The sequence below is a fragment of the Lonchura striata genome, chromosome 1 (genome assembly GCF_046129695.1).
Source record: "Lonchura striata isolate bLonStr1 chromosome 1, bLonStr1.mat, whole genome shotgun sequence".
Lineage (NCBI taxonomy): Eukaryota > Metazoa > Chordata > Aves > Passeriformes > Estrildidae > Lonchura > Lonchura striata.
Window position 1 is genome coordinate 141810398 of NC_134603.1, and position 25577 is coordinate 141835974.

The window sequence follows — 25577 nt, forward strand, 5'->3', positions numbered from 1 at the left end:
TTATGTGGTACAACACCTTGCATAGGTTAGTTTGTGGAGTTCATCTGCTGCCCCTCACTTGTCATAGTATCTAGCATGAAATTCCACACATGCCTTTTATTTAGGAAAGAACACAAAAGTATGTTATCTTATTCCTCTGGAATTTTCCACAGTTGTTTAGCATGTTAGTTTAAGCATAATTGGTTAGTGGACTCTTGAAATCTATATCTTAGCTGTACTTATTTACATCAGGCTAAAAGTAGTTCATTTCAGTTGAGGTAAATGTGAAGCATTAGATTGCAAACGTACCTAATCCATCTCTCCTCCCCCATGACTGGAAATCCTGTGGTTAAAATAACACAGCCTCTATTCAGAGCACAAACTTAGAGCTGCGAGCAGGAGCAGGGTTGGGATTTAAACAACTCTCAGCAGATGAGTCTGTTCAAGGGTCTTTCTCGGGTTTGTTTTTCATCCTACTTTTGATCCATGAGAGGAAGCCAGGCTCTCTCCTCTGGGCAAGCAAGGTAAAGATTTTCTGCATTCTGTATACGGTTGCATGTGCTTGTAAAGGAGCTTATAAACACGATTGCAAAAAGGCTGTTGCAAAAGCAATTGTAAAAATGTTGCTGTTAGAGAGCAAGAAGTGTTTGGCAAATGGCTTCACAATCTTGAAATGTTAGTCTGGTCTTCTGGCTATTTCCACACGACAGTGAAAGGATGAAATGATAAATCTTGCACAGAGAAGCAAGGAGCAGTGATTCTCCATCACATTTCAGAGAAGCTGAGCATGTAGGAAATAGCAAACCTGGGTACTACTGTGATCTACAGGCTACAGCAGAACTGGCATTTTGCTAACTGCCAGCTATAGTCCCTGCTGGGTTTGTCCAGCTGCTGTAATCCCGTCTGGGAGGCTGAGGCTGTGCTGGAGGATGGCACTGAGTCTGTTTACTGAGTACATGCTAATGCTGCTCCAGCGTGACTGTCACAGCGACGGCGGACCCGTGCTTTCAGGAATGTGTGGATGCGGGTGCCAGATAATTAACTGCCTTTCTTTGCTCTTACTGCTTTCCAAGTCACAGGGGATGTAGAAAAGCATCATCTTTCCTTGGATCCTTATTTTACTTGAAATCCAGGAAACAAGCGTGATGTCTGTGCTAATGCCCGTGGAACTGTACTCCCAGTGCCAGAGTCTGTTAGCTCTCCCAGCCCTGTGCTGTTTTTCAGAGGGGATCCTGAGTGCCACATCAGTCCTCTTGCCCCACGATGTTCAAATGCAGAGGGTGGTACTGCTGGGGGATTTTTGCTTAATTTAAAATAATGCTGCCCCTTCCTGCCCCACGGCATGGGACAGTATGATGGGGTTGTGGGGGCACTTACACTCTCCTTCTATTGGGGCAGCACAAACAAATGCTGCTCCAGGTGCTACCCTTCTACTACTGGAGAGAGCCTAGAGCCTAGTTTTGCACGCAGAGATGCTCACTTTCCCCTTCCTCTACCTTCCACTCCTTTTTCCCTATTCTGAGCAAGACAGGCTGGTTTCACATTGTCCTGTGTGCAGTCACTGGCCACCCTGGTCCCTACTGTCCCACAGCCATGCCACTCCCCATGGCAGCATGATCTCCACTCCTGCTCAGCCAGAGGAAAGAGGAGGACCCTGCATGCCAGCTCCTCTCAGCACAGAGCTGCCACGCTCTGGGGAAGGTTTGGACTGGAAAAGGTGCCCTCGTCCCTTGAGCCAACAGTGCTGCTTTGTCCTGGGTGAGAAATGAAGCTGTATCACTTGGGTGCCTGGCTCAGGGAGGGACAAGCAGGGCTACAAGGAATACAAACACACCGCTTTTCCTGATTCTCTGAGCACACCATGGCAGAGAGGCAGCTCAGAGGAGAGAGAACATGTGCAAAACAAAGAAATGTGGTCAGGAAGGAACTATAAAATTCCAATATAGAAAGTGGAGCTGATGTCATTTTAACATCCTAAGCAGTGCCAAAAATTCTAAGCTTCGTATCAAGATTCAGTGCAAAGCCCCCACAAAACTCACAACTTGTTCTTGTGGAAAAATTAACTTTTATGGAAAATATGCATGGGAACATGCCAGAGGAGTGTGTTGTTTTATTTCTTTTATTAATTTTGAATACATTAGTTCAGAGAGCAATCCTATTTTAGCATCAGCTGCCTCTATCCAAGAAGCCAAAGCTCTCATACACAGCTCACAAATACTGGAGGCGAGGGAGCTGTGTTTTTCTGTATGATCAGTTGTTAGATGGAAAGAGCTGTTCGAGTAGGAAGGGATGTGGGAAGGCTCAGTGGGATGACTGATTTAAAGCTTTTTTCCTGGTGACATATCTGAATCGTGATCAGATGCACCTGAATGGAGCAGCATCATCAGCTATTATAATTCTGAGTGCGTCAGAGGTGGGATTGCGTGCAGCTCCTGTAATAAAGGTTACTCATCTCTGTCCTGCTACAGGACCTCCTTCACTGTTGCTTGTAACTTTGTCAGACTTGAAAAGTTTAGACTGAGCTCTTCCAACTTGATTGTCTGCCTTGGGATAAGTGCTTTTCTTGAAAACTTCAGCCAAAATTGTCCAGCCAGTTTTGTCCATTCCAAGAATGAGCATAGGAAAAAAGGAATTGTTGTCCAACTGGAAAAAAAAGAAAGGAAGAAACAGGAGGGGGGAACCTGGTGATCCTTTTTTTGGATAGTTCTTATCCCTCTGTGCTCTGGAGTTGAGATCTGAAATTTGGCAGCTTTCTGTTAGGAATGTGATTTTTTTTTTTTAACCTTGTAAATCTCCTCCAATTTGGCTTAGTGATAGCCTTTGAAGGGAGAAAATAGCAACTTCTTAGGGATGTGCTAAGGCTGAGTAGTCAAAATCTGCTGAGATTCCTTCCCACATGAGTGAGCTCAGCCCAGCATCCCAGCAGCTCCCAGTGCTGACCCCAATGCTCCTGTGCAGACAGTCAGTGCTACCAAGCTCCTGCAGATCCTTGTTCTTCCCCACAGCACAACAAGGAGCTGGGTCCTCTCTCTGCTATCCAAGAGTCATCCCAGCTCAAGGAGCAGAATGATGATGGGCTCTTCATGTAATGCTGCTCAGGACAGAGTTGATGGTCAGTGGAAAGGCAGGCAGGGAGCAACACTTTGATTCTTTTCTGTCACAGCCTGGTGGCAGACAGGGACCCAGGCAATGCTGGGCTGAGCACAGACCTGGTAAACGGATGCTAAAGCTGGAGGGTTGCTTGGGAATTGAATGAGGAGCACATGGCACAAATGAGAAGTCAGGGGGCTTGGGAGCAGGTTGGGAAGGTGTGTGTCAAGGGATGAGCCATAGGGAGAGTCTAGGCATGCCAGAGCTTGATATGAAACCTCAGCTGCCCCATCCTTGGTCCCTTTTTGAGACTCTGAGTGCTACCTCAGCATTGGCTTCAGTCCCACTCTCCCAGCAGAGTCTTCTGTGCCAGGTCTTGCTGAGGTTCTCCCCAGTCTGCAGCCTGTGGCTGTGGGGTGCTCCACAGTCTGCACGTGCCATAAGACCCTGCTCCTGATGTCTGCTGCTGGGATGGGAGTCAGTGGGAGCTCTACCTCCAGAATGTCCAGTATGACTGATGATAAACACTCCTGCACAGCACCATGTCTGTTGGGATCTCCCCGGGGACAGCTGGGATGAGTGACCAAGATCCTGATAAAATAGTGCCTGGTGCAGTCAAGATGCTGCTTACATGCCTGTCTCTGTTTCCATTTTAATAAAATGGCTAAACAACCACCACCCTTGTCAGAAGTACTAGAAGAACCCAAGTACTACAGGGAAATGTGTCATTGTAGTTCCAAATTTTGGGAAAATCAGTCATTTTTTATTGAGGAGAACTTGGAAAGAAAATAAAGCCTAGGACTACACTGAACTCTAAGGAAAAAAACAGAATTCTACAGAATAACTCCAGTGATAAAAGTCCATCCAGTACCATGGGATAAAGCTGAGACCTCTGGCAAATATTGTGTGTTCATCTAATTAACAATTGTGCCATAACACACAGCGAAAAGGAGGCCTAATTCTGGCATCTCTCGCCTCGTGGATTTTTCAGTCATAGCAGTATTCTTACAGCCTATTTTTGTATGCAATGCATATGCAACATTGGAGACAGATGGCAAAATCTCAGTGCTCATTGTGACGTGATTTCCACATCGAAAGGTAGGGAGCTGCAGTCTGCTTGTTTCCACTCCTGCTGGAGTGGCAGGGAGAGGTGGTTTACTTCACTTCTTTTATGACTATAGACTATGGAGCAGCCTGGACAGCCTCTCCTTCTACAAACACAGGCAGTGAAGCTTCGTCATCTTCATCAGCTCCTGGGAGCCCCATGCGCACATCAGGACCCAGCTCTGTGAGACTGTGTAGAAACAAAGAACAGAAGGACAGGAACTGTGAGAACATGGTGAGAAGATCAGAGCTGCCTAGAGCCAGCTATGGAGGGCGGAAGGAACCCTAAGAAGCTGTGAGACATTTTTGGCCAGTGCTGCAGGCGGTGCTTGCTGCACACTAATAGCCTTGCCTTAGTCAAGGATGTCACAACCAGGAATTATAAGCAGGAATTTGCAGGAGAACTGAAACAGAAAAGGAAAAGGAGTGGTGGATACTTATGGGCTTCTGTTCCAAGGGTCAAAGTAGAAAATGGATGTCCCTAAAGTTTGATGCTGAATAAATATGGATAAGTGGAGTAGAGACTGGCAGTTGAAGGACCAGATATACTTATTGGGAATGTCCTTGTGGAAGCTGTCACAAAATAAATAAATGCAGGAGGATGTTGCTCTCAGGACTTTGATGAGATGATTATAAGTAGGGAGCAGCACCATGAATGAAGCAGTCACGTCTGTGCATAAGGTTTCTTTCACAGATGTAAAAGATCTGCTGCCTTCTCATCTGCCACCCCAGCTGGTGCAGCCAGCTCCTTGCACTGCACACATCCCAGGGCAAGAGTCAGGTCACCTCATGAGTGCTAACCCAAAACCTTCACTGCCTGATGAATTGTTTGACCTACTTGAGACTCAGACTCCACTCAGAGAATCCCAGTTCTTCCTACAGTTTTGGTGTGAATTAAACCAGTATGTACAACATGACTAGTTCAACAACCACAACACTGTGCCTTGGGACTTTGCCTCTGCTGGAAACTAAAGTACATGCAGTTGATTCTGTGGTTCCTCAATGAACAAAATGGGGCTTTTGTGTAATAATATTACTCATTTGTTTCCAATTAGTCATGAATCATGAATTGTTTTGTCTCAGAAATTAATGCTATTTTCCCCCCAAATTATCAGTTTTTACCTACTTTGCATACCCCAATGTTTCCACAGATTGTGTGAGCCAAATCTTTTGTCCTGATCCATGCCAGAATCTTGCGTTCCTGAATGTAATTGTAGAGTAAGATTGAGGTCCTCAGATCCTGTGGCTTGAGAGAATCAAATTAACCCAAGACCTGACAGAAGGTTGCTACTTTCCTGCAGTTGCATTTCAAATATAAATATGTCTTCATTTTATTCTGCTGTGCAGTGATGTGTGTTAGGGTGAAACATCAAGAAATTTGGTTACGAATGGATGTACGGATTTTGTCTCCTATCAAGGCATAGCCCTTTCTGAGTACTCCTGTAGTGACCATCTTGGTAATCCAAACAGTGTTCTCTTGTGTAAATCAAGTCTTGCTCAACACAGGGGATCTGCCAAGTCTTCAAATGCATCCATGAAATCCACCTTTCCTTGTCATTTGGGCTATGTGACCCTTACAAAATCCTCCAATTTCAGGGACACTTTGGAAAAGTGACTTATGTGCTCTATTGCCGTGCAGAAGGGGAGTGAATACACAGTCATCAGGAAAGAAGTACTCATTTCTGATAAGGCAAAAATGCCTTACCTTTATCAAAAGAAGGAAGCTAGCACAGGATGAGGAAGATGAGCATTTCAGCCTTTTGCACTGATGAATTTGGGAAACCCCTACCCAGACATAAATTCATGTTTCCCACAGTGATGTTGTGATTCCCCCACATCCTTTTTGTATCAATTAATTTATAAGACCCTTGTGAATCCCATAATCCAAGTGTATGTATGTGACTTAAGACACACAAAGGTTCCTAACAGCCTCAAACTTATGGAGCCCTTCAAACTGTTTATTGCCTTTTAGTATTTTTTCACTTTTATTTAGATGTCTTGCCCCTCAGCAGTGAACTTCTTTTCTCTTCTTTTCTGCTACTACCAGATGGGTGTTTATGCCCTTGGCATTGTCTTCCTGGAGAGCAGACAGCAGCTCCTTGTATCCCACCACAGAAGGTGGCTCCAGCTCTGTAGCCACCAAGCACAATAAACTCTCACCCAAGTTGCCATCCCTGACCTTCAGCCAAATCCAAAAGGGGTGTATAGCAAACCCACACTGCCACGTGCAGCCTTCTGCCATCATGGCTGTGACTGTGTGTCCATCAGAGACTGGCCAGCACATGGGATGGGTCATGCACAGCCAGCCATACCCACCTTTTCCCCTTCTCTTCAGGCACACTGTCCTGCTGCTGCGTGTTGGGTAGCAGCAACTTTTCAATAGTATTTAAATTATAACTTCATAACCTTCAGTTCTGGGAATTTCTGAGCAATACCCTAAAAATACATAAACCACACAACATACTCTTTATTGGCTGGAGTCTGCAAATCTAAGAAAGACTAAGAAAGACTAAGAAAGACTAAGAAAGACTATCCCAACTGAAAATATTTTGTTGTTATATGTAAAAGAGAGGATTCAAACTCTTCATTTAGCAGGCCTTTTTTTTTTTTTTGCATTTAACTTTTGGTAAAGCTGGACTTACACAGAAGTGTAGGTGACATGCCTATCTCTCACAGCCCCCAAATCACCAGGCTAGCCCAGATATACAGGGCCTTGAGGGAAGGCAGGTCAGGAGTTGGGCAAAGATTCCAAAGAGGCTTCAATTCCCCTGAGGTGGTTGTTCAAGCTGTTTATTCCATGAGATGAAGGGGAAAAGAGAGAGAACCAGGAAGGGACAGGGCCTTATCTAGTCTCAGGACAGGGAGGGCTCTTTGGCCCTCCACCAACCCCATGGGGGCAGGAAGGAGGGGACCATACTATCAGATCCCAGTCACAGGGGTCCCTCGAAAGGGAAAAAGCATAGCCTGAGAACATTGCAACATGTAGGTAGTATTAAAGTTATCTTAAAAATTTTGCACTAGATTAGCAATGTTGAAGTGGAGAAGAGCTACAGCCCTTCTTCTGCACTTGTTATTCTACATTCTTCCAGCATCTTGATGAATCAGTTATTGGCTAAATCTTCATAGTCAACATGGATTTGGGTGGAAATTGAGTTACTCACCAGCTAAAGTAAGTACAAAGAAGCTAATTCATTATGCTGCTCCTTAGCTATAATTGAGGCTCATCTCCTCATTTGAGGCTCTGTGTGGGTTTAATCATAGAGCTGAACTGGGGAGAAATACCAAAGCTTCTCTGAATCATTTTTATTCTTGCCCTAGTTCTTTATCATTAATTACATCAAGACATATCTCCAAGGAGACAAAGAGTGGTGCCATCAGCCTGCTGCTGCTTAGGTCCCCCCAAAAGCTTCACTTGTTTTGTTAAGTGCAATATGTCTTTGGATGGTCCCTTGGGAGGAAGAGGCAGGCTGCATTTTGCTTGAGATCCTTCTTGTTCTGAGTGCAGATTTCAACCCACTAAATAAAAAGATACAGCCCTTTTTAGTGCTATCACTAGAGGTAAAGCTGGGAGATCAATCAGCCTTTTCTCAGCTGAAGATGCATGCAGAAACAGTTTTGAACATCAGGAGGGTATTGAGCATTACTTTCCTCCCATGGTGAATGCAGTATGTGGAATGTGTGCCTCAGACATCCTTTCCTTTTTCCAGTCTGAATGGCAAAGACCTCCTTGTACTTTTCTCTCCATTAGGCAAGGCTATGGTCAGCAACATGGATGAAGTATCACAGTTCAATAATTTCAAATCAATACTTCATTACTTGTCTCTGTTTAGAGGAACCACATTTTTCTCTCCATGGCTACATAGAGCTTTTATCCAGCTCTCAACCACTCAGACATCTTGTGTCAGTTTTAGGGTTAATTTCCTCCTTTTAGTTTCCTGCCATTATTTCCTCACAGCACCTGGAGTCAACCTTTGGCAGTGAATGTGTCTGAAATAGGATTTCCAGAATAAAGGGGTTTTTTTAATTTTTTGCCTGGACCAGTCAATATGAACAACTACTTGGTAGCTAGAAAGGGGTTTTTTTCTCTCCTTCCAAACTTTTGCCCTTCAGCTCTTTCATAGCCACTGGGCCTGGCAGTTCCACTTCAGGGGACTTCTGAGAATCATGCCTTTGTCCACAATCATGTCAGAAAGTCAAATTACAGAAAATTTTAGGGAACTGCATGATCCTGAAACTTTTGTTTCAGACATGTCCAGGTTGCTTAACTCCAGAAACAAAACACTTTGATGGTTCAGAACTGAAACAACTTGTTTCTAGTTCGAGCTGAATGAAAGCCTCTGACTTCCTCTCAGTTTGATGTTAGCCTGTGCCCTCTCTCTTGTGCTGTGGTGTCTCATGAGGGCTCTTGCTTGCCCATAGTCTGACCAGCTGAGCTGCAGACACGCCTAACTCATAGCAGTCACACTCCTGTGTCACTCCACTGGAGATGGGAATACCCCTTTCACCAATTTTCTCATGATCATACACACCTGTAATGGAAGGTGTTCACTCAGAAAAGAGACTTTGCAACTGTGACCCAAAGGACTGCAAAAGAATCTTGTCTCATACTAGAAGCCCCTGGGAGACCCTGAAAAATGCAAGACTGAGGAAACCAACCATGTAACATGGCCTGAAGCTGTGTCATAAGAAGCAAACCCACTTATTTCACTTTACTCTTGCAAGTACTGGAGCTGCCTCCTGGACATGGTTATACTCGCTTCCCAACTTTCACCCTCCTAGATCTGGAGAAGCAGCTTGAAGTGTGATGCTCTGCATCTGTTCTGGCTGTCCTACCCACAAATCCAGCTGTTTCCTTCTGCCCAGTGAGTGCTGGAGGGTTGGGGACAAAAGCAGAAGCAGGAACTGTGACCACTGTACCAGGCACCCCTGCAAAGGTCTCAGATGTTTGCATGGCCAGCCTCTGCTCTGGTTTAATTCAGCCCTGTTTGTGTGGCTTTGTGAGCACTGAAGCAGCAAAAGTCCCAATGTTTAACTACTGTTATTTATTAGGTATACTACTGCCCAGTCCTGAGCCTGAACTCTCCAAACTGAAGCACAATATATACAGTCCATCTTGCCTCTCTCCAAACAGCATCCAGCATCAATCATAGCACTGTAAATTGTTTACACAAAACTGCAGACATCATAACTTATTAAATAACTCTCTTGTCGGTCAGATAAGTAAATATTTCTAAAGACTGTGAACATCGTGGCAAGCTGGAACTGCCCAGACCAGCTCCAAATGGATCCAAGTTAACAGGGGACCATATTTGCCTTGCCTTTGATGTCCCTGCTCCAAATTGGGCTGAGAAGGGATCTGAAAACAAGCCTCCCTAAGGGAAGCTTATGAAGTTTTAAAGATGCTCAACCTTCTGTAGAGATAACAGGAAGAAGAATGTGTAAAGAGTTTGCAAAGAAGCTATCTTTCTGAAGAAGTAAATTTGAACCTGTGGGAGTCAGACCTTCCCCTCCTTCTCCATGTCCTCCTCTTTAAACTCAAACAAATTAAATGGATGCCAAAAAGTCTCTGCTGCACAAGGGGTTGAGGGTTGATTCCTTGGGCCGTAGAGATTGCAGGGGGATTTCTCTCACTGTTGGTGGCATGGATGGTGGCAGCACCTTCACATGACCACCTCTTCTTGCAGGCAGCCATCCCAGGAGCTTTGGCTGTCAGAAGGGGAATGGTTCTGGCATTGAGTCCCACAGTTCCATTGTCTGCCCATGGTAAGTCTCCATGCTTTTGAAAACAGACCATGGCTATCTGCTGCTATCAGAAACACCCGGAAACATGTTGTTTTGTGAGATATTTGTTTCCAATGATTTCCAACAATTATTTGGGATCTTTTTCCTTTTGAGTTCACTGAGTTGTACCAGTTCACCTCCTTTTCAAAGGGATTGTGTTATATGAAGGAATGTGGAGTTGAAAGGACCTGAATTTTTGCAACAGGAATTTGTTTTGGAAGCAAGCGAGTTGGAAGGAGAGGAAACGGGCAGCCCACCAAGAGCTTCGGCAGGATTATCCCACCCTTTCAGCAAGCTACAGCCAGGGCAACTCATGAGCTGGGGCTGAGCCTGCTTCTAGTGGGGGTAGAGACAGACAAACTGCTCTTACCAGCAGTTTAATACAGCACAGGATCCAGTCATGTCTCTTGAAACCTCATGTGAAAAATCCCCTCAGGCACAGACCTCACTGATGTGAATCACAGAATCAGAATATCCTGAGCTGGAAGGGACCCCCAAAGATCACAGAGCCCCACTGTGGCAGCCACCATGATGCAGGAAAGCTTCAGCTGGGTGAAGCTGGCTCTAGGCTGCTGCTGTTGGGTCACTGAGGTGCTGAAGGGGCACTCATCTGCACAGCCCCCTGCCAAAGGCCAGGCACACAGTCCATTATCAGATAAAACTCATGGACTTAAGTCTAACCTGGTGCTGAATCGATGACTCAACTGTTTGTTTGGCATTTACTTGTTTGGTGCCTGACTGGCACCTCCTGACCTGTATTTTCTCTAAGATTTTAATTCTTAGTCTTTTGAAATACTTCAACACCTCCCATTGCTGGTGCATCTGGGTAGTTTTCTCAAAATATATGTTTCCTTGCAGTGTGTGTTACTTAATGTCAGAGGCATGTGTGAGGCTGTCCATGTTTGCAAAAACTCAGAGGTTTCATCCCAGGGCTAAATCAAATCCTGCCAACACAGCACAGTGCAGACATAAATAAAGCATAGATTGCAGAGACCAACTGTCAGTGGTTCTCAGCTCCTCAAATATCCATTTCTGTTTGTGCACAACCATACTTGCTGGCACTCCTGCCTCAATATATTCGGTATAAACTTATGATTGATTGAGAAAACAGGTTAAGAAAAAGAAGAAAAGAAAGAGAGCAATTTCTTACACAAGTAGGCTCATGTGGAGGGGAGATGGGAAAAGGGTTCAGAGGTAACACTGACCTGGTGGCATACAGGGCAGCATAAAGTGCTGTCAGTACAGTAAATATGTGCATGTTCCACAGGTGCAGAGAGGTCTCACACATTGGAGTAAATGTTTCCTAATTCCTAGACACACATGATAGAAAAGAACAGCATGCAGAAGGAAACACATTCTGGTAACCTGCCAGAAAGAAAGGTGTTATTTTTCAAAAGAGAGCTGGAGACACTCCAGCTCTGGATTCATATCCAGCTCTAGCCTTCAGCCACAAATACAAACCTGCACTAAGGCAGACACTCTTGTGGGCTGTGTGCCACACAGAGCTGTGTGGCATTGCTTACGTGGCTGTCACTGAGTGGGGTGTCCCAGTGTGCTGGATGTACCTGTGGGCAGTACAGGAGGAATACCCTCCCACACCTGGAGCCCCAAGGCCCTGGGGCTCACTCACACTCTGCAGGACCCCACAGTTCCCACAGCCCATCTCAGCTCTGTCCTTTCCCCTCTGCTGGGGCAAGGGGTGACCCATCTGTTCCACCAAACTCTGCCAGCCCTGGGAATGTACCCTGCTGTCTGCTGAGGAGGTGATGTGTTGGTAACGCTGCTGCTCGAGCCTTTGCTGTAAGATGAAGGTACTGTGCAGCTGGCTCCGTGTTACCGTTCCTACTGACCAGCACCTACAACAGGAAGCTTGCAGTGGGGGTAAATTTGCCTTTAAATAAGTGCATTTTTTTTCCTATCTTCATTGCAACATGTCACTGTTTTTTCAACCATTAGTGATTTTTTCCCCTCTCTCCTAACATTGTGTCTGATTTCTGTGTCATGAGGGGGAGTATTGTCAGATCGCATTCTCATGATGGGAGAGGCAGAAAATCCGTTCTGTATATCATGTGACCTTGGCTTGCAACTCCACAAAGGATTTCTTCAAGCCCTGCTCATTATCTCGTTTTATACTTTAAAGAAAAGAGAAAACGCTGGTGACAAATGGCCTCGTTTATCACATTTAATTGACTGACTATTCTTTTAAGCCTCTGAAACACACTTTGGGCCAAAGCACTGGGAAAAGAACATGCCATTTACCCTGGTCTTCTGCCAGGTCACATTAAAAAATGTTCAGGAGGTGTTTTCTAGATCGGTACACGGAGTGGGAGTAAGGGTGTGCACTCTCGCCACAGCACACTTCCCTCCTGGTTTCTAGCAACCATGACATTGTCATCCCTTTCACAAGCAAGCAACAGAAATGAGCAGAAATGAGAATTTCGAGTCAAACTTGTGGGAAGGGTGAAGCCACTAAAAAGTTGTATGTGAAAGGTGTCAATACTTCCCTGCTAAGGGAGTGCCTAGAATAGGACTGTGGGGGGTCTTCCTTCATCCCAGAACTAACAACAGAACTAACCAACATTTTCAGTGACACTTAGGTAATGTAAAAATTAGTAATATGCTTGTTGCAGCTATGGCAGGTGTTGTTCTGATTTTAGGTTGCCAGAATGACAATTGGAGATAGGGATTGAAAACCTCAGAGATGCAGTTTGGGAGGGATGCCTGCACAGCTTTCCCCAGTGTCCCTGAGACAAGCTGGCACTGGCTGTGTGGGGTGCCCCAAAGGCCCACGGGTTGTGATGGGTCATGGGCTGCCCATAATGTGCACCTAAAATGTCATTCTGTTGCAAACAAAGCCCCAAACCTCGCTGTAAACTACACAGATAGAAATACCTGTAGAATAGCCTGATAAGATAGATAGATAGATAACACAGATAGAATAGCCTGTAAGACCTCTCTCTTCCCTCATTTCAGCTCCCCTTGCTAGTGTGAGACTTCACCTAAAGATTTTTCTTATGGAAGGAGATGGTATTCCTCAAAAAGGTGTATACAATTATGTGCAGGAAGATAGGCAAAAGAAACTGGGTTTGATTGAAGAACAGGAATATAAAGAGAGGAAAAAATGCTTTCAAGCATATAAAGGGTTGATCAACAAGAAAATTAATAAACTGGTCTCTTTCCCTGCTGTAGATATTAGCCACATGCTAAAATTTCAGTCAGGGTGTGTACTGGGTCTGGCTGGGAGGGAGTTAAGAAAGACTTAACACAAATTTAAGGAATGTTTTTATTAGTAAGTGTAGTAAAACACTGAAATACTTAGTCTCAGGAGACTGTGGAAGTTCTGTTATTAAAGGTTTTTCAGAACAGGTTATCCAGACATCCGTAAGGATTCACCTAGGCATGGGGTGGAATGATGGACTGGAGCCAGCCTGAGTCCCTGGGGACCCTTTGCATGAAATTTTAATCACATTAATGTGAACACAAGACCCTTCTTACAGAGTACTAAAGACACCACCCTGGTTTTTCACAAATCCCTCCTAAAAGGTCTCAGTCTCTACTTAGCTTGTCTCTGGTTTGGAGATGGAAATATTTTCATTCCTTTCCTCAACCCACTCTGAGACAAAGGGGCCAATGAACCCCAGAATCACAGAAATCTTCTCTTCCCTCCTGTCCTCTGCTAGCCTGGGACCCCCAAGATGAAAAGGGCAGGGAAGGACCCTTGTTCCAAGGGCACTGGAGTCTCGTGCCCTGGGAGAGCCATTCCCACATTCGTGCTCCTTCCCATGGCAGCACACACAGGATGTCCCCAAGCCCAGTGCCACCCCCATAGCTGCTCACCCCCGAGGACACCAAGGGCCTTCACAGCCCCAGAGCACCCCCACAGACCACTGAGGGACCCAGCATTGCACCCTAAGTAAAAGATTGACACAAATCCCACTGTCCTGGTTAGCCACCCATCTAATCCCCGTGATGTCAGCAGGGTTTTGCCTGGCAGGATTTGGTCCATGGCCAAAGAGCTCTGGGTTTCAAAGTCCTGGCTCTGGCTGCTGGTGGCAGGAGGAGGCTGCAGGTGTGAACCTGCAGGAGGAGCCTGAGCTGGTGTTCTAGAAACCCAGCAAAATTTACTGCCAAGTTTTGTTCATCTTTGTGGGAAAGCTGTTTCATGAAGAATACAAAAAAATCCTACCATGCAGTTCCTCTTTAACTACACAGCATATACATATTTATATATGGGTATGGATTTGATTATATCTATGTGTATAAATATAGATATAGATAGATATAGATAATAATTATACTGTTTTCATGGTTTTTACAAGCACAGTTTCAGGGGTTAAGACAAGGTACATGTGTGGTGGGGGGAGGAAAGGAAGAGATGGAAGGAGAGGAAACTGCTATTGTACACAGCAGCTCTTTTCTAACCCCCATTTTTTACACTGATGGAATGCACCCAGTGACTGTTTCTACTATTTAAGGAAAAAGGTTCCTATACAAAATCCTGTGGTTTTGAAGTGATCCTTTTATAGGCATAAAAAGATTTTTCCATATCCCTCTGTTTGATTTCTTTTCTTTTACTCAGACCTAGCTACTCAAATAGATATTTGCAGAATATCATGCACTGGAATCAGACACTTCATTCCTATTCTTGGTACTAGAGATCAAATATCCCACCAATTTACCACATAAAGCCATGGGGATACAAACTGAAGTCAGTTTAGCTGTAGGGCACTGCAAGAGAGAATTTAATTTTGTCCATCACCCCTCCCAAGTGATCTTGTGCTGGCAATGACCCATCACAGAATTGAATGTGCTGTATGTTCCACTACAGGTTTGCCTCTCTCAGGCTCCTCCCTGGTGGTGAATATTAATGGTGTTTGTAATCTCATGATTTGGAATAAGTATAACTATATGTTAACCTTGAGTTAATAACACAGGGGTTTAGGCTGCATATCCTAAACAGCAGTTGGAAGCTGGGACCTGAACACCCCTTTCACATGTCCCAGAAGTGGGAAATGTGGCAATAACATCTCTTCAGGCCCAAAATGTGATGGGCAGGTCCTGAACAGCGAGGTGCTGGCAGTGATGTGTCACAGGGCTGTGGTGTGGGCTGGGGGCTCTCCTGGGGGAAGACTCGTGCAGGCAGCACACATCATGTGCAGGGTCTCAGGTGGGATACATGGCCCAAGGGCAGATGCTGAGCTGCTTGGCCCAGCTAAAATCCTGGGATGTGAAGCAGCAAACAAAGCCTAGAGATTTACAAGCAAGTCCTGAAATACCTGAGGGTTCCCTGTCTCTCTCTTCAGGCAACAGTGTCCTCGGGGACATCTGGGGATCCAAAAGCAGCATCACACAGCCCTGTGCTTTGTAAGGACCAACACAATCTTTAATTTGTTACTCAAGCCTATGCAGTCATATACTGTGCTGGAGGTAGCTTTTCTGCACAGAACCACAAGCCAAGGGATTTATGGAGCTCCAGTAGCTCCTCGCTGCCAGATGTCCATTATCTCATCACATACATATGCCTCACAGTGATGCTGGAGCTCATGCTTCCCTCCACCGCCACAGAGACGTGCCTGGTACCACCAGTTTGTGCCGACATAAATAACAACCTGTCCAAGCATCTCCCCTGCAAGTGCTGGGGGAAGGGGCAAGGACATATGTTCCAGATGGAAATACAGCCAGGGGTTGTGCCCTTGGTGGCTTGGAGTTATGTAATTTTATCTCAATGCAACATGAGAGGAAGCAATTCCTCCACACAGTGTATTGTATTTGGCTGCCTGCTCTCTTACTTTTTATGAATGTAGGAGGACTGGTAATAGGGACGATGACAAAACTACAGCAAGGCAGTTGAGATCCCAGTATGTCATAAAAAAATTAACCTGCTGTGTGGCTCCCCCTTGCCAGATGAGGTATGCTCACTCATCCTTGCCTTAAAGTTATGTAAATCTTTGACTTCAGAGGAATAAATTTTGATTTACTCCCACACTGAATGAGTGGGAAATGCTAAAGCTGAATTTTGGATCAGTGGCACAGGTCTCAACTCGACAGGCTTCGAGGACTTTCAATTTAAAATCATCTTTTTGCTCTATATGAGGTCACCACAGAAAATTATGTGATCCACATATGCTTCCAGCTCATCTAGAAGGAACAAGAAAGGCCAGGCTGAGGATATATAGACAGAATGGGGATGAAAAACTAAGTGATGTGTGCCCACAAAGGGACAAACTCGTGGCACCCTCCCAAATTGTGGGTGGTCTGTTGTGCATTACTCTAGTCAATGAGAACATTACACTCATACATGCAAAACTAATTTGAAAAACCAGTATTTAAACAAACAATGAATGTATTGTAACCTCATAATTCATACCCACTGAACCTTGGCTCCATACTCCAGTACATAGTAGCCTTCTCAAATCCTGCAATTTGATTTTAAAAAAGGAATGCTGTGGGCGTTGAGTTAGTGTAGAAGTACACAAGACCATTGCTGACTCTGTTTTAATCTACTCAGAGCATAAGGCAAGTAGGTGATTTATTTTTATTGGCACTGCTGGCAGATAAGCTTCCACTATTACAAAGCTGTCATAGGCTGGGTTGGATCTGGCTGTCAGTCAGAGCACGCCCAGCAGAAACCCCAATTCAGTAATCACATCCTCCTGAAGGATGTGCTGCGGAGGAAGGCTGTGATCCCTGCTTCTCCCATGGCACTCGGAAATAGCCAGGAGTGTTCTGAGTCAGCAAAGGACTTGGACGGTCACTGATTTTTGTAAATGTTGCGGCACGTCACGGGACATTGCAACTATGCTGCAGGTGAATGAAACACGTTCCAGTTCAAATAACAACTAAACTCTGAGACTGAAAAACAGAAATCCTTCACAAAGATGCCAAGATCTGGTGCTACCAACCCCTTTTACAGGCTCAGCAAAGTGAGGGCAAGAAGAGCAAGGTGGGGCATTTTCATTTGGCTGTTTCTCTCCCAGCTTCTACAAAATTGACACTGATCACCTGAACTCTGGAATTAAGAAGATAAACTTTTAATGGATATTCCCACTCTTGCCAAGCTGTAGCTAATTTATCCAGATCCTACCCTTTCCTTGCAGGTGACCTTGATTATCATGAAAATGACATTTTTACCCCATTCATCTGAGATCTCAAGAGAGAAAGGAAAGGTTTTTTTTGTTAAAGAATGCTAGAGATGTCTAACATGTAAAAAGACCATGAATAAAAATGGATGTTGAGGGCTGAATATCAGATTATATTAACAGCCCTGCAGAATTGCTCCATAGTTTTAAACTTCTGTGCTGTGGGTTTGTGTGTCTCCACAGAAATACTCATACTCCTTGGACAATGGCAGCCTACTCTGTACTCACTTCTACCATGGAAACAAGGCAGCTCTCCTGCAGCTTCAAGGCCAACAACAAAGATATCCCAAAGAATGGCAAATCGCAGTTCCATATGCACATGCACATTCTTTAAGCAGGTCTGAAAGCATCTGCAGTGGAGAGGAGAGCTATTCAGACTTTTGTGAGTGAAAAATTTTCTTCCCAGAACTAGAAATTTTTCACTGTTTTTCTTTAAGTCACTTGTTGCACAAAAATGTTGCTTTTGAACAAGTATTTCACAGTATATTTTTAAAAGACAGCTGTAAATTAGGTCTACAGTTTTTGAAAAGCAAAATACCTTAAGAAATTTGAATATGTACATAACAATTCAAAAATATCAAAGGGTATTCTTTATATTTTAGAGGTCTCTTCACTTTGTTTGTCCATCTCTCTTGTACCCCCAAAGGCTGGGTCACTCCTGCCTTTCCTTCCTTACTGAACCAGTTCACCAGAGTGGCCCCAGGACCTCAACACCACCATCACTGGTGCACTCTGCATTTTGGAGCGGGGTGAGCATCCCCCTGTGCCCACTGTGCAGGGGAGGAGCTCCACCCTGGGCCACCCACGGGACCTGATGGGACATCCCAGGTCAGACCCTCAGCCATGTGCTGTATCCTGGGCTGCTCCTGTGCTCCTTCTCCTCCCTGTTTCTCAGCCAGAGCTTTGCAAAGGTCTGAGTTTCCTCTAGCTGGCAGCTGGGCATGCTGATTTCCTTGATGAAATCTGTTTGGAAACGGTGAAGATCTGAGGGCTCCCTCAGCCGGAAAATCAGATTTGGCTTACCTGAATGTCAGGTCAGCTGAGCTGGACTTAATAAACAGCTGGGGATGAAGAGGGACAAACAGTGATGGAGTGGCTCCTGGGAGCCTGTCAGATGGGTTTCCTGCAGGGTTTGGCCTTTGGTGCTGCCTCGGCTGCTGCCTTGAGCCCCCTGCCCTGCCAGCAGCCAGCGCTTGCCTGGCCAAGGGGCAGCTGGTGCTGGGCAGAGCCGGCTCCTCACGTGTCCCAAACCCCTGGGGACTTCATGGCCTTGGAACACCTCTGGCTATAGCAGAGCCACACTCTGTCTGGTGCAGATGGACTGACAGCACAACGTCACAAGCCTCCTCTTGGTGGGAAATGCAGCTAAATAATCCAACTTGTTACTTGTACCTGTCAGTCAGTGGGCCAGGTCCCACTGCTGCTGGGATTCCAGACTCTGGGGACAGGAAAATGGGGCATCCCTGTTCACCATACCTGCATCCCTAGCCACATAGCCAAGGCCCTCTAAAAATGTCCAAAGAGATGGAACAAAGTGGATTATGCAAGGAATCATTCCTATACCCCTGCTGAAGTGCTTGAGGAGAGCATTCCTGCTCTGTATGGCCTCCTCCCCTGAGAAACCCACACATCCTCTTCCCCTGGGGCATTGTCTGGCAATACTGGGCATTGTCCTGCCCAGTACGGAATCTGAGCACCTCCACACTGAGCTCAGAGTTTCTTTCCAGGGTGGAAAAAAAAGGAAGACTCCTCCCATGTGCCATAGGCTGGTTCTAGGACTGCTTGCACAGGCAGGGCTGTGCCCACACTGTCAGGAAGGTGTGCTGGGAGATGTCTTGCTTTGGAAGAAGGGACAAAGACAAAAAAGCAGAAAACTGCTGAAAATCTGACTCCTGGTTACCATGGCTGTAATCCTCCTCACAACACCTCTATGCTGCAGCTGAAAGACAAGTGGTTCAAGGCAGCCACAGGCTCTGCCATGGGGATTTCATGGTCTTCAGACAACATATGGGGTGACAGCAAGTGTTGCAAGGGGTGTCTCCAGGCACACACTGGTTATGACAGTGCCCCTTCCCACAGATGTTTTGGGGCCCTGGCATGCCTGGATTTGGACCCCTTCTCCTTCCAAGGCATGAGTGCCCCTAGAGCAGGGACCACCCCACTGCATCCTCCACCCCTTCCTTTGGGCATCTCATCACAAAATGGACACAGTGGGAAGGCACTTCTGGAGGTCCTCTGGGGATTCAGATCACCAGCCCTTACCCTGTTTGCTCGTCTCCTTCTAGTTAAAAATGAGATTATTCCCTTCAGCTGCCAGAGGCTGAAAATAAAAATGAGTCAGATCTGATTTTGTATCACTGCAGTCAGACTTTCTGTGCTGTAGAGGGGAAACAAAGAAAGGTGAAATCCCTGTAGGGAAGGATTTGCAAAATTCTGCGGGAAATTGGTATTACAGATAATTGTTTCCTGCTGAAGGGATATAACAGAACTTTGCAGAAAAGCTGCCCTTTTCAGCAATATCCACTGCAGCGTACCCAGGCACAAAAGTCTGTCTCTAGCATAAATATGCTCCACTGCACATTTTCCTCCTGCACCTGAAATTGAGTACTGGTTAATTCCACTGGGATTTCCTTTAAAAGAGACATCATAGTGTGAATGATAAACCTGTTAAATTACAAATGAGGTGAAATGGTGGTTGCTTTGGCCTCTGGAGAATCAAGACTTTGATTCTTAATGGTAGCTGTTGTGACTTACCAGTTGAAAATGTGAAGAGAAAATTATTGACCATCAGATCAAAATCCCCACTCCTAGGCAGGTTCGTGCTGACAGAAGGCACTTTTTTCATGTTTGGCTGAGCATAAAAAAAGACAATTATGAGCAGCTTCTTATTTGTATCTAATTCCCAGTATTTTGAGAGTATGTCCATTTTTTCTCCCTGTTGAAGGTACCACATTAAAATAAATCAGCATTAATAAAAAAAATTACAATTAAAGTAGCTCTAGCTCTCATCATTGTATACAGTGATGTATATGCTTATATATATTAAAAGAATAAATCCATTTTTTGTCTAAGCCAAGACACTATTGGTAGGCTACTCTGAGCTACAATAGTGTTAATAGTAGATGGGAGAGTAGATCCTCAGATAAGCTCCTCTTTATTCTTCCACTGATCCTACCAAAGCAGAATGATGCCACTCGCTGAAGCAAATAATGCCATCCATTGAATGAAGCCCTCTTGCTCAGCTGTCTCTGGCAGCTCTAAATTTGAAGCAGCAGAATCTTTGACCAGACAAAAGAAAACTTCTGCTTATAATTATCACAATAAGACCAAAACCAAGAGCAGTGTGACTGTTTTATTAATACTGTGCTTTGCTGCTCCCAACTTTTGCAAAATCTGTATATCTGGCTTTCCAAAAATATTACTACTTGGACCTATTTCATATGGATCGTGAAGGATAAAGACATTCCTGAAAGCTCGCTTGCCAGCTCTGCTGTTCTGCCAGCAGCAGTAATTTGAGAAGGAATCATGGCCCCTTTGAAATACAGATCACAGCAGGGCCAGAGGATGGGGCCCAGACAGACACACATGGATGGACAGATCTACAGGAGATTCATTTTCTGTCCCACAGTAGCTCTCATCTTCCCTCTTCTGCTGCTCTGCAGTTTTCCTGCTGAGGGCACATGTAGGCAGAGAAGATACCAAATCTCATCCTTGAAATCTTTTCAGAAACATGCTTCCACATTGGGCTCTTCTCCTGATTGTGGGAAGAGGTGCCAACTGCAGAAGGCTGGAGCAGGAAGTGGCTCAGATCTCATGTTTTCCTTACACATCTCAGTAATAGCTTTTTGAAGAACTAGAGCATTTTTTGCAGAACTGAAGGGTGGTGAAGGTATCTGGTTTAACATGATTAACTTTTCTTGTCATCCCAAATTTACTGGCTAGCAGATCAGCTCATCTGTTAGATAGGTACAGTGGCTCCCTGACATCATCAGGAGTGAATGTGTTGCATCGATTAAGCCTTTTACAGCCCAGCTTGGATTTAGGTAAAGAGCAGTAACTGAAGGGCTTAATGAGGAAAACAGCCTGTGCATGTAGAGCCCTACCTGAGATTTATATTTGAAAAGTGCAAGTGTCTGTCACACGGAGCCCTAACTGCTTAATCAGACAAGAGGAGAAACCTGGCAAAGCGTCATGGTCTCATGGCAAGACATGTGAATGTAGTCAAGATGTCAGAGCACCCAAACAGCGCAGCAGGGGATGCTGCCATCCCAAATAACCAGTTCCCAGCACTGGGAATGGTGTGCCTCAATTTGTCATCTACTCAGAGCTTTCTTGGCAGTAAATGGCTTTTTCAAGAGCAAGGTGAATAAGCTGTATGGAATAGAAGAGCAACTATGCTCTTTCTCAGTCCCTGTAAGTCACTGCAATTTGATAACCAGATTTCTGTAGCTATTTTGAGCTCTGTCTTTAGAGAAGAGGCACATGGACAGATATACTCTGCAATATAATAGAGGAGTTGGTTATTGGAGAATTTTTGTACCTTGTTAGGAATGCCTTTAAGCTACTAGTGTATAGATTTCTATTGGTAGGTGGCAGTATGAGTGGACTTGAGCCTGGCATCCCATGACCCATCCAGTTTCCACACAAGCAGCAGATATCAGACCTGACTCCACCATTCCCTATCAGGCCACTAGTAGCAAGAAGAGTGGAGGAGAAACCACCCATTTTCTGTGAAAGGTATCTTCATCACCTCTGCTGTGGAGTTAGAGACTGGGAGGAGGAGGGTGTTACATGGGGGAAACATACTCAAGCCAGGCCTCCTCCCTCATCAGCATAAAATTACCTTTGTGCTGTTCTCTTCATGACCTGCTGGCTGCAAAGAGCCCCACAGTGGCTATGCTAGCTGGGAAAACCAGCATTAGCCACAGTTTGAGCAAGAGCAGCTGTGGCTGCTGAACTCAGAGCTCTGGCACATCCACAGAGTGTCTGAGTATCCCAAACACAGCCACCTCATCTGCTGGACAGCACAGACACAGCAGGCAGGCTCTGGTAGCCAAGCCCAGTCAAGATGACAGCACCTAGCATCAACCTTCTGCAAAAGTCCAGGTTTTTAAAGAGGTTCAGGGAAGGGGCATACAAAGGGGGGAACCTAAGTTCTTTGGCAGCTGTGAATCACTGTCTTGGATTTAGGCACCTAAGTGCTTTTTTGGACTTCATCCCAAACACTTCATTGAGTGAGTGTTGCATTAACAACAGCCCAGGCATGCTCCAAGCTGCTATTGCAATGCATCCTAGAATGAGAACAAATGGTGGCTGCAGAAACAGCTGTACTGGGTTATGGTGTCATTGCCCCAAGCTGTTTCCTTCACTTGTACAAGGAAACACCCCTCAGCAGAGCTTCCTTCACTGCAAAACCTTCAGCCCAGTGCAGTCCAGAAATCCATCCAGGCTGGAACCACCGACTTGGTGTTGAAATGGGCATGCAGGTCCCACTATCCATACAGCTGACTCTGTTAGAGGGGAAGGTGGATCCTGGCAGGTAGAGAACAGCATCTTAAAGCAGTGTTGTTAGTTCTGTAGGGGTTTGTTTGCCTCTATTTTCAAATAGGCAGTGGCCACTTGTAAGGACCAAACAACTTTTGCAACTCGCTCTTCTGCTTCCCGTGTGAAATATGTAAGTAACATGGTTACTACATGGTCAGTGGTGCTGCTCATGACCACTAAGTTCATGCTCAAAACAAGGACAACAGAGGTTGATGGGAATAAAAAAGATAGGGCTGTGTTTGCCATTTTTCACTTTAGGCAAGCATACTCTGACTTTGGAGGGTACACATTCAGGTGAACACTGCCTGCAGGGCACAACAAAAGATGGAGCTGAAGTAAGAAGTTTCAGTTCTATTTTAACTTTCCCCTTGGAGTGGATGCAGCTTGACTGCTCTGATGTAGGCTGCCTGGCTGCAAGTTGCACATGCAGGGGAGGGTTTAATCTCCTTTCATTCAGAGGCTGGCTGGCTGCTTTTCTCCCAGAGCACTCCAAACCAGCTTGAACAAAGGATCTCCTTCCAGGTTCAGATCTTTGTCAGGTGAAGGCAGAATTTATGAGGTCTCACATCTAGACAGGGGAACGTGGGACCCCCACAGCAGGGACTTGCCTGAGGGGGTGTCTGGGTTTGTGCACAGTGGCGATGCAATGAAATGTGTGTGTGGTGTAAATGTCCCACAGCACCCTGTTCTTTAAACAGCCTGTCTCCTCTAAGGGATGCCTGCATGATGCTTCTGCACCACAGTGCTGCACTATGCCCAAATGGTAGGGGTGAAGATTGATCCAGGGAAGGAAAGGATGTCTTTTTGTGGTGTCTTTTTCTTATCTGAATTAGAGAAAATATGGTGAGGTAGAGGTGTTATTTCCACAGATGAGTCTGGAAGTCCTTTGGTGAATTGGGGGCTGAATAAATTGTGCATAAGGTGACCTCAGAACAAACCCATCTAGTAAAATGCACATGGATGCCTTTTGATTAATCTGAATGTGGCTTTGCCTAAAAAAATTTCTTCTATTATTTTGGTGCTTAGTTCCATTTTGTCTCTGGTGAAGAAAGGGAGGGAGGGAGGGAGGGAGGGAGGGAGGGAGGGAGAGAGGAAGGGAGGAAGGGAGGGAGAGAGGAAGGGAGGAAGGGAGGGAGGGAGGGAGGGAGGGAGGGAGGAAGGAAGGAAGGAAGGAAGGAAGGAAGGAAGGAAGGAAGGAAGGAAGGAAGGAAGGAAGGAAGGAAGGAAGGAAGGAAGGAAGGAAGGAAGGAAATAGAAAAATTCAGCTTGATCAGGAAAGTCTTCTGGTATGACAGTTTGGATTTCTCTGCCTTCCAAGAAAGATTTCTTTGTAATATCAGTATAAACTTCAACAGCATAACTAATGGATTTCAATGACTTTTAAATCCAAATGAAGCCCAGTGCAAGCTGAGATTCTGGTGTTGGTGCTGCAATCCTTTGCACAGTTGATGTAACTTAAAAGGTTGTCAAGAAAACTGTTTCCACAATGCTGCTCAGATAAGTTCTTGGTACCAGTACTTTTCCAAACAAGTATCTCCTCTCCTACGTCTTCAAAAAGTAATTCCAGTGGAGAGTAGATAAGAAATGGGGATGACATCAGTATCTGCAGAAGTGCGTGTAAAAGAATAAGAGAGAAAATAAAAGTTAAATTCGAGACTAAAGTATACATGCACAGGGCAAGTTTATTACTGTGGGGCTGAAACATATCCACACTCACTGTGCTAAACCTGTCTACAAGCAGGTAGGAAGGAAGGAAAGCAGCTTGGAAAGCTGAGATGCTCTGCACAGCTGTATTTTCCTTTTTCTGGTTTTCTGCATGAAGCAGAGGTGGGTCTGTACCACCCCCGCAGATAACAGGACACTCCCTGTGTGATTTCATAGCGTAGTCAGGCATTTAGAAAAGATTTTACTACGAAGAATGGCTTTGAGTCATAATCCTTTGACCCTGCGGCCCATCCGAGACGGCCGTGACACGTCCCTGCTCCCTGATAAGGATTCCGCTCCCGTGGCGGTGAGCTGCTCTGGGAGGTTGCACATCCTGGCCTCCCTCCAGAGCCCTGGGATCTGTGCAATCTCCAGTGTCAAGATGTGTTTGGATACGGGAAGCCACCACACTGCTCTGTATTGGATAGATAACAGGAGCATCCCCTGGCCCCAGGAGGCAGATGCCTGGTGCGGGGTGCTGAGCGGCCAAGGCCTGTCCGTCTGTGGGAGTTCTGCCTTTAACCCTGCATGACAGTCACGTCTTCAAGGGGCTGTTTCTTGGAAGATACACATAGCTCTCCTGGTACAAAAATTACAAGCCATTCTCCTATTTTTTTCTTTAACCAAGGAAGACTAATTTCAGCTTTTTGGGTGAGGCTCTCTGTGGGAATGCACTGACATGAAGGGGTCTTGCAAACCCTTGTTGAACTTTTTGACTGCTCTCATTACAAACAAGGCTTTCTTCACTCTCTGTCCTTGCTACTGTGCTCAAATTCTCCTATTTAAAAAACCCAGACAACCTTCTGCAGATAGTTTTCTCCCCTTGATCTCATAAAACCAGCTCATGTAGATCCACTGTAAAGACACAGTATTTCAGAAAGGGAAGTGCTGCCTTTTGAAACTTAAGATTTGAAAACTTATATTGCCACAGCTAAAAGCTGAAATCAGTCAAATAGCTATTAATTCAGTCCTTATGGACCTCATAGAAACTGTGACACAAAGCATTTATAAAACGAGAGTTTATGTTGTGCATTAAAACACAGTTTCAAGGATGCTCTCATCCCCCTGGGGGAGTCTGCACCCCCAGGGAAGGGCTCACTGCAGAGGCTCCACCTTGACTGGTACCCAAAGTATGGCAAGAGCTGGGGGAAGGAAGTCACCCACAGGTGTTTATCTCCAGCCTCCTGGGGGCAAGCAGGAGGACTGTGGCAATGGCAGGCCCACAGCCCATGGGCA

General features: G+C 45.4%; 1 protein-coding gene across 1 annotated transcript in view; it reads left to right on the forward strand.

Annotated features, from left to right (window-relative positions):
* Positions 1-338: 338 nt before the first annotated feature.
* Positions 339-25577, forward strand: part of JCAD (junctional cadherin 5 associated) — a 60067-nt gene continuing 34828 nt past the window's right edge. The window contains exon 1 of the mRNA XM_077788761.1: positions 339-503. The gene's annotated coding sequence lies outside the window, so the exon portion shown is untranslated. The remainder of the gene's footprint in view (positions 504-25577) is intronic.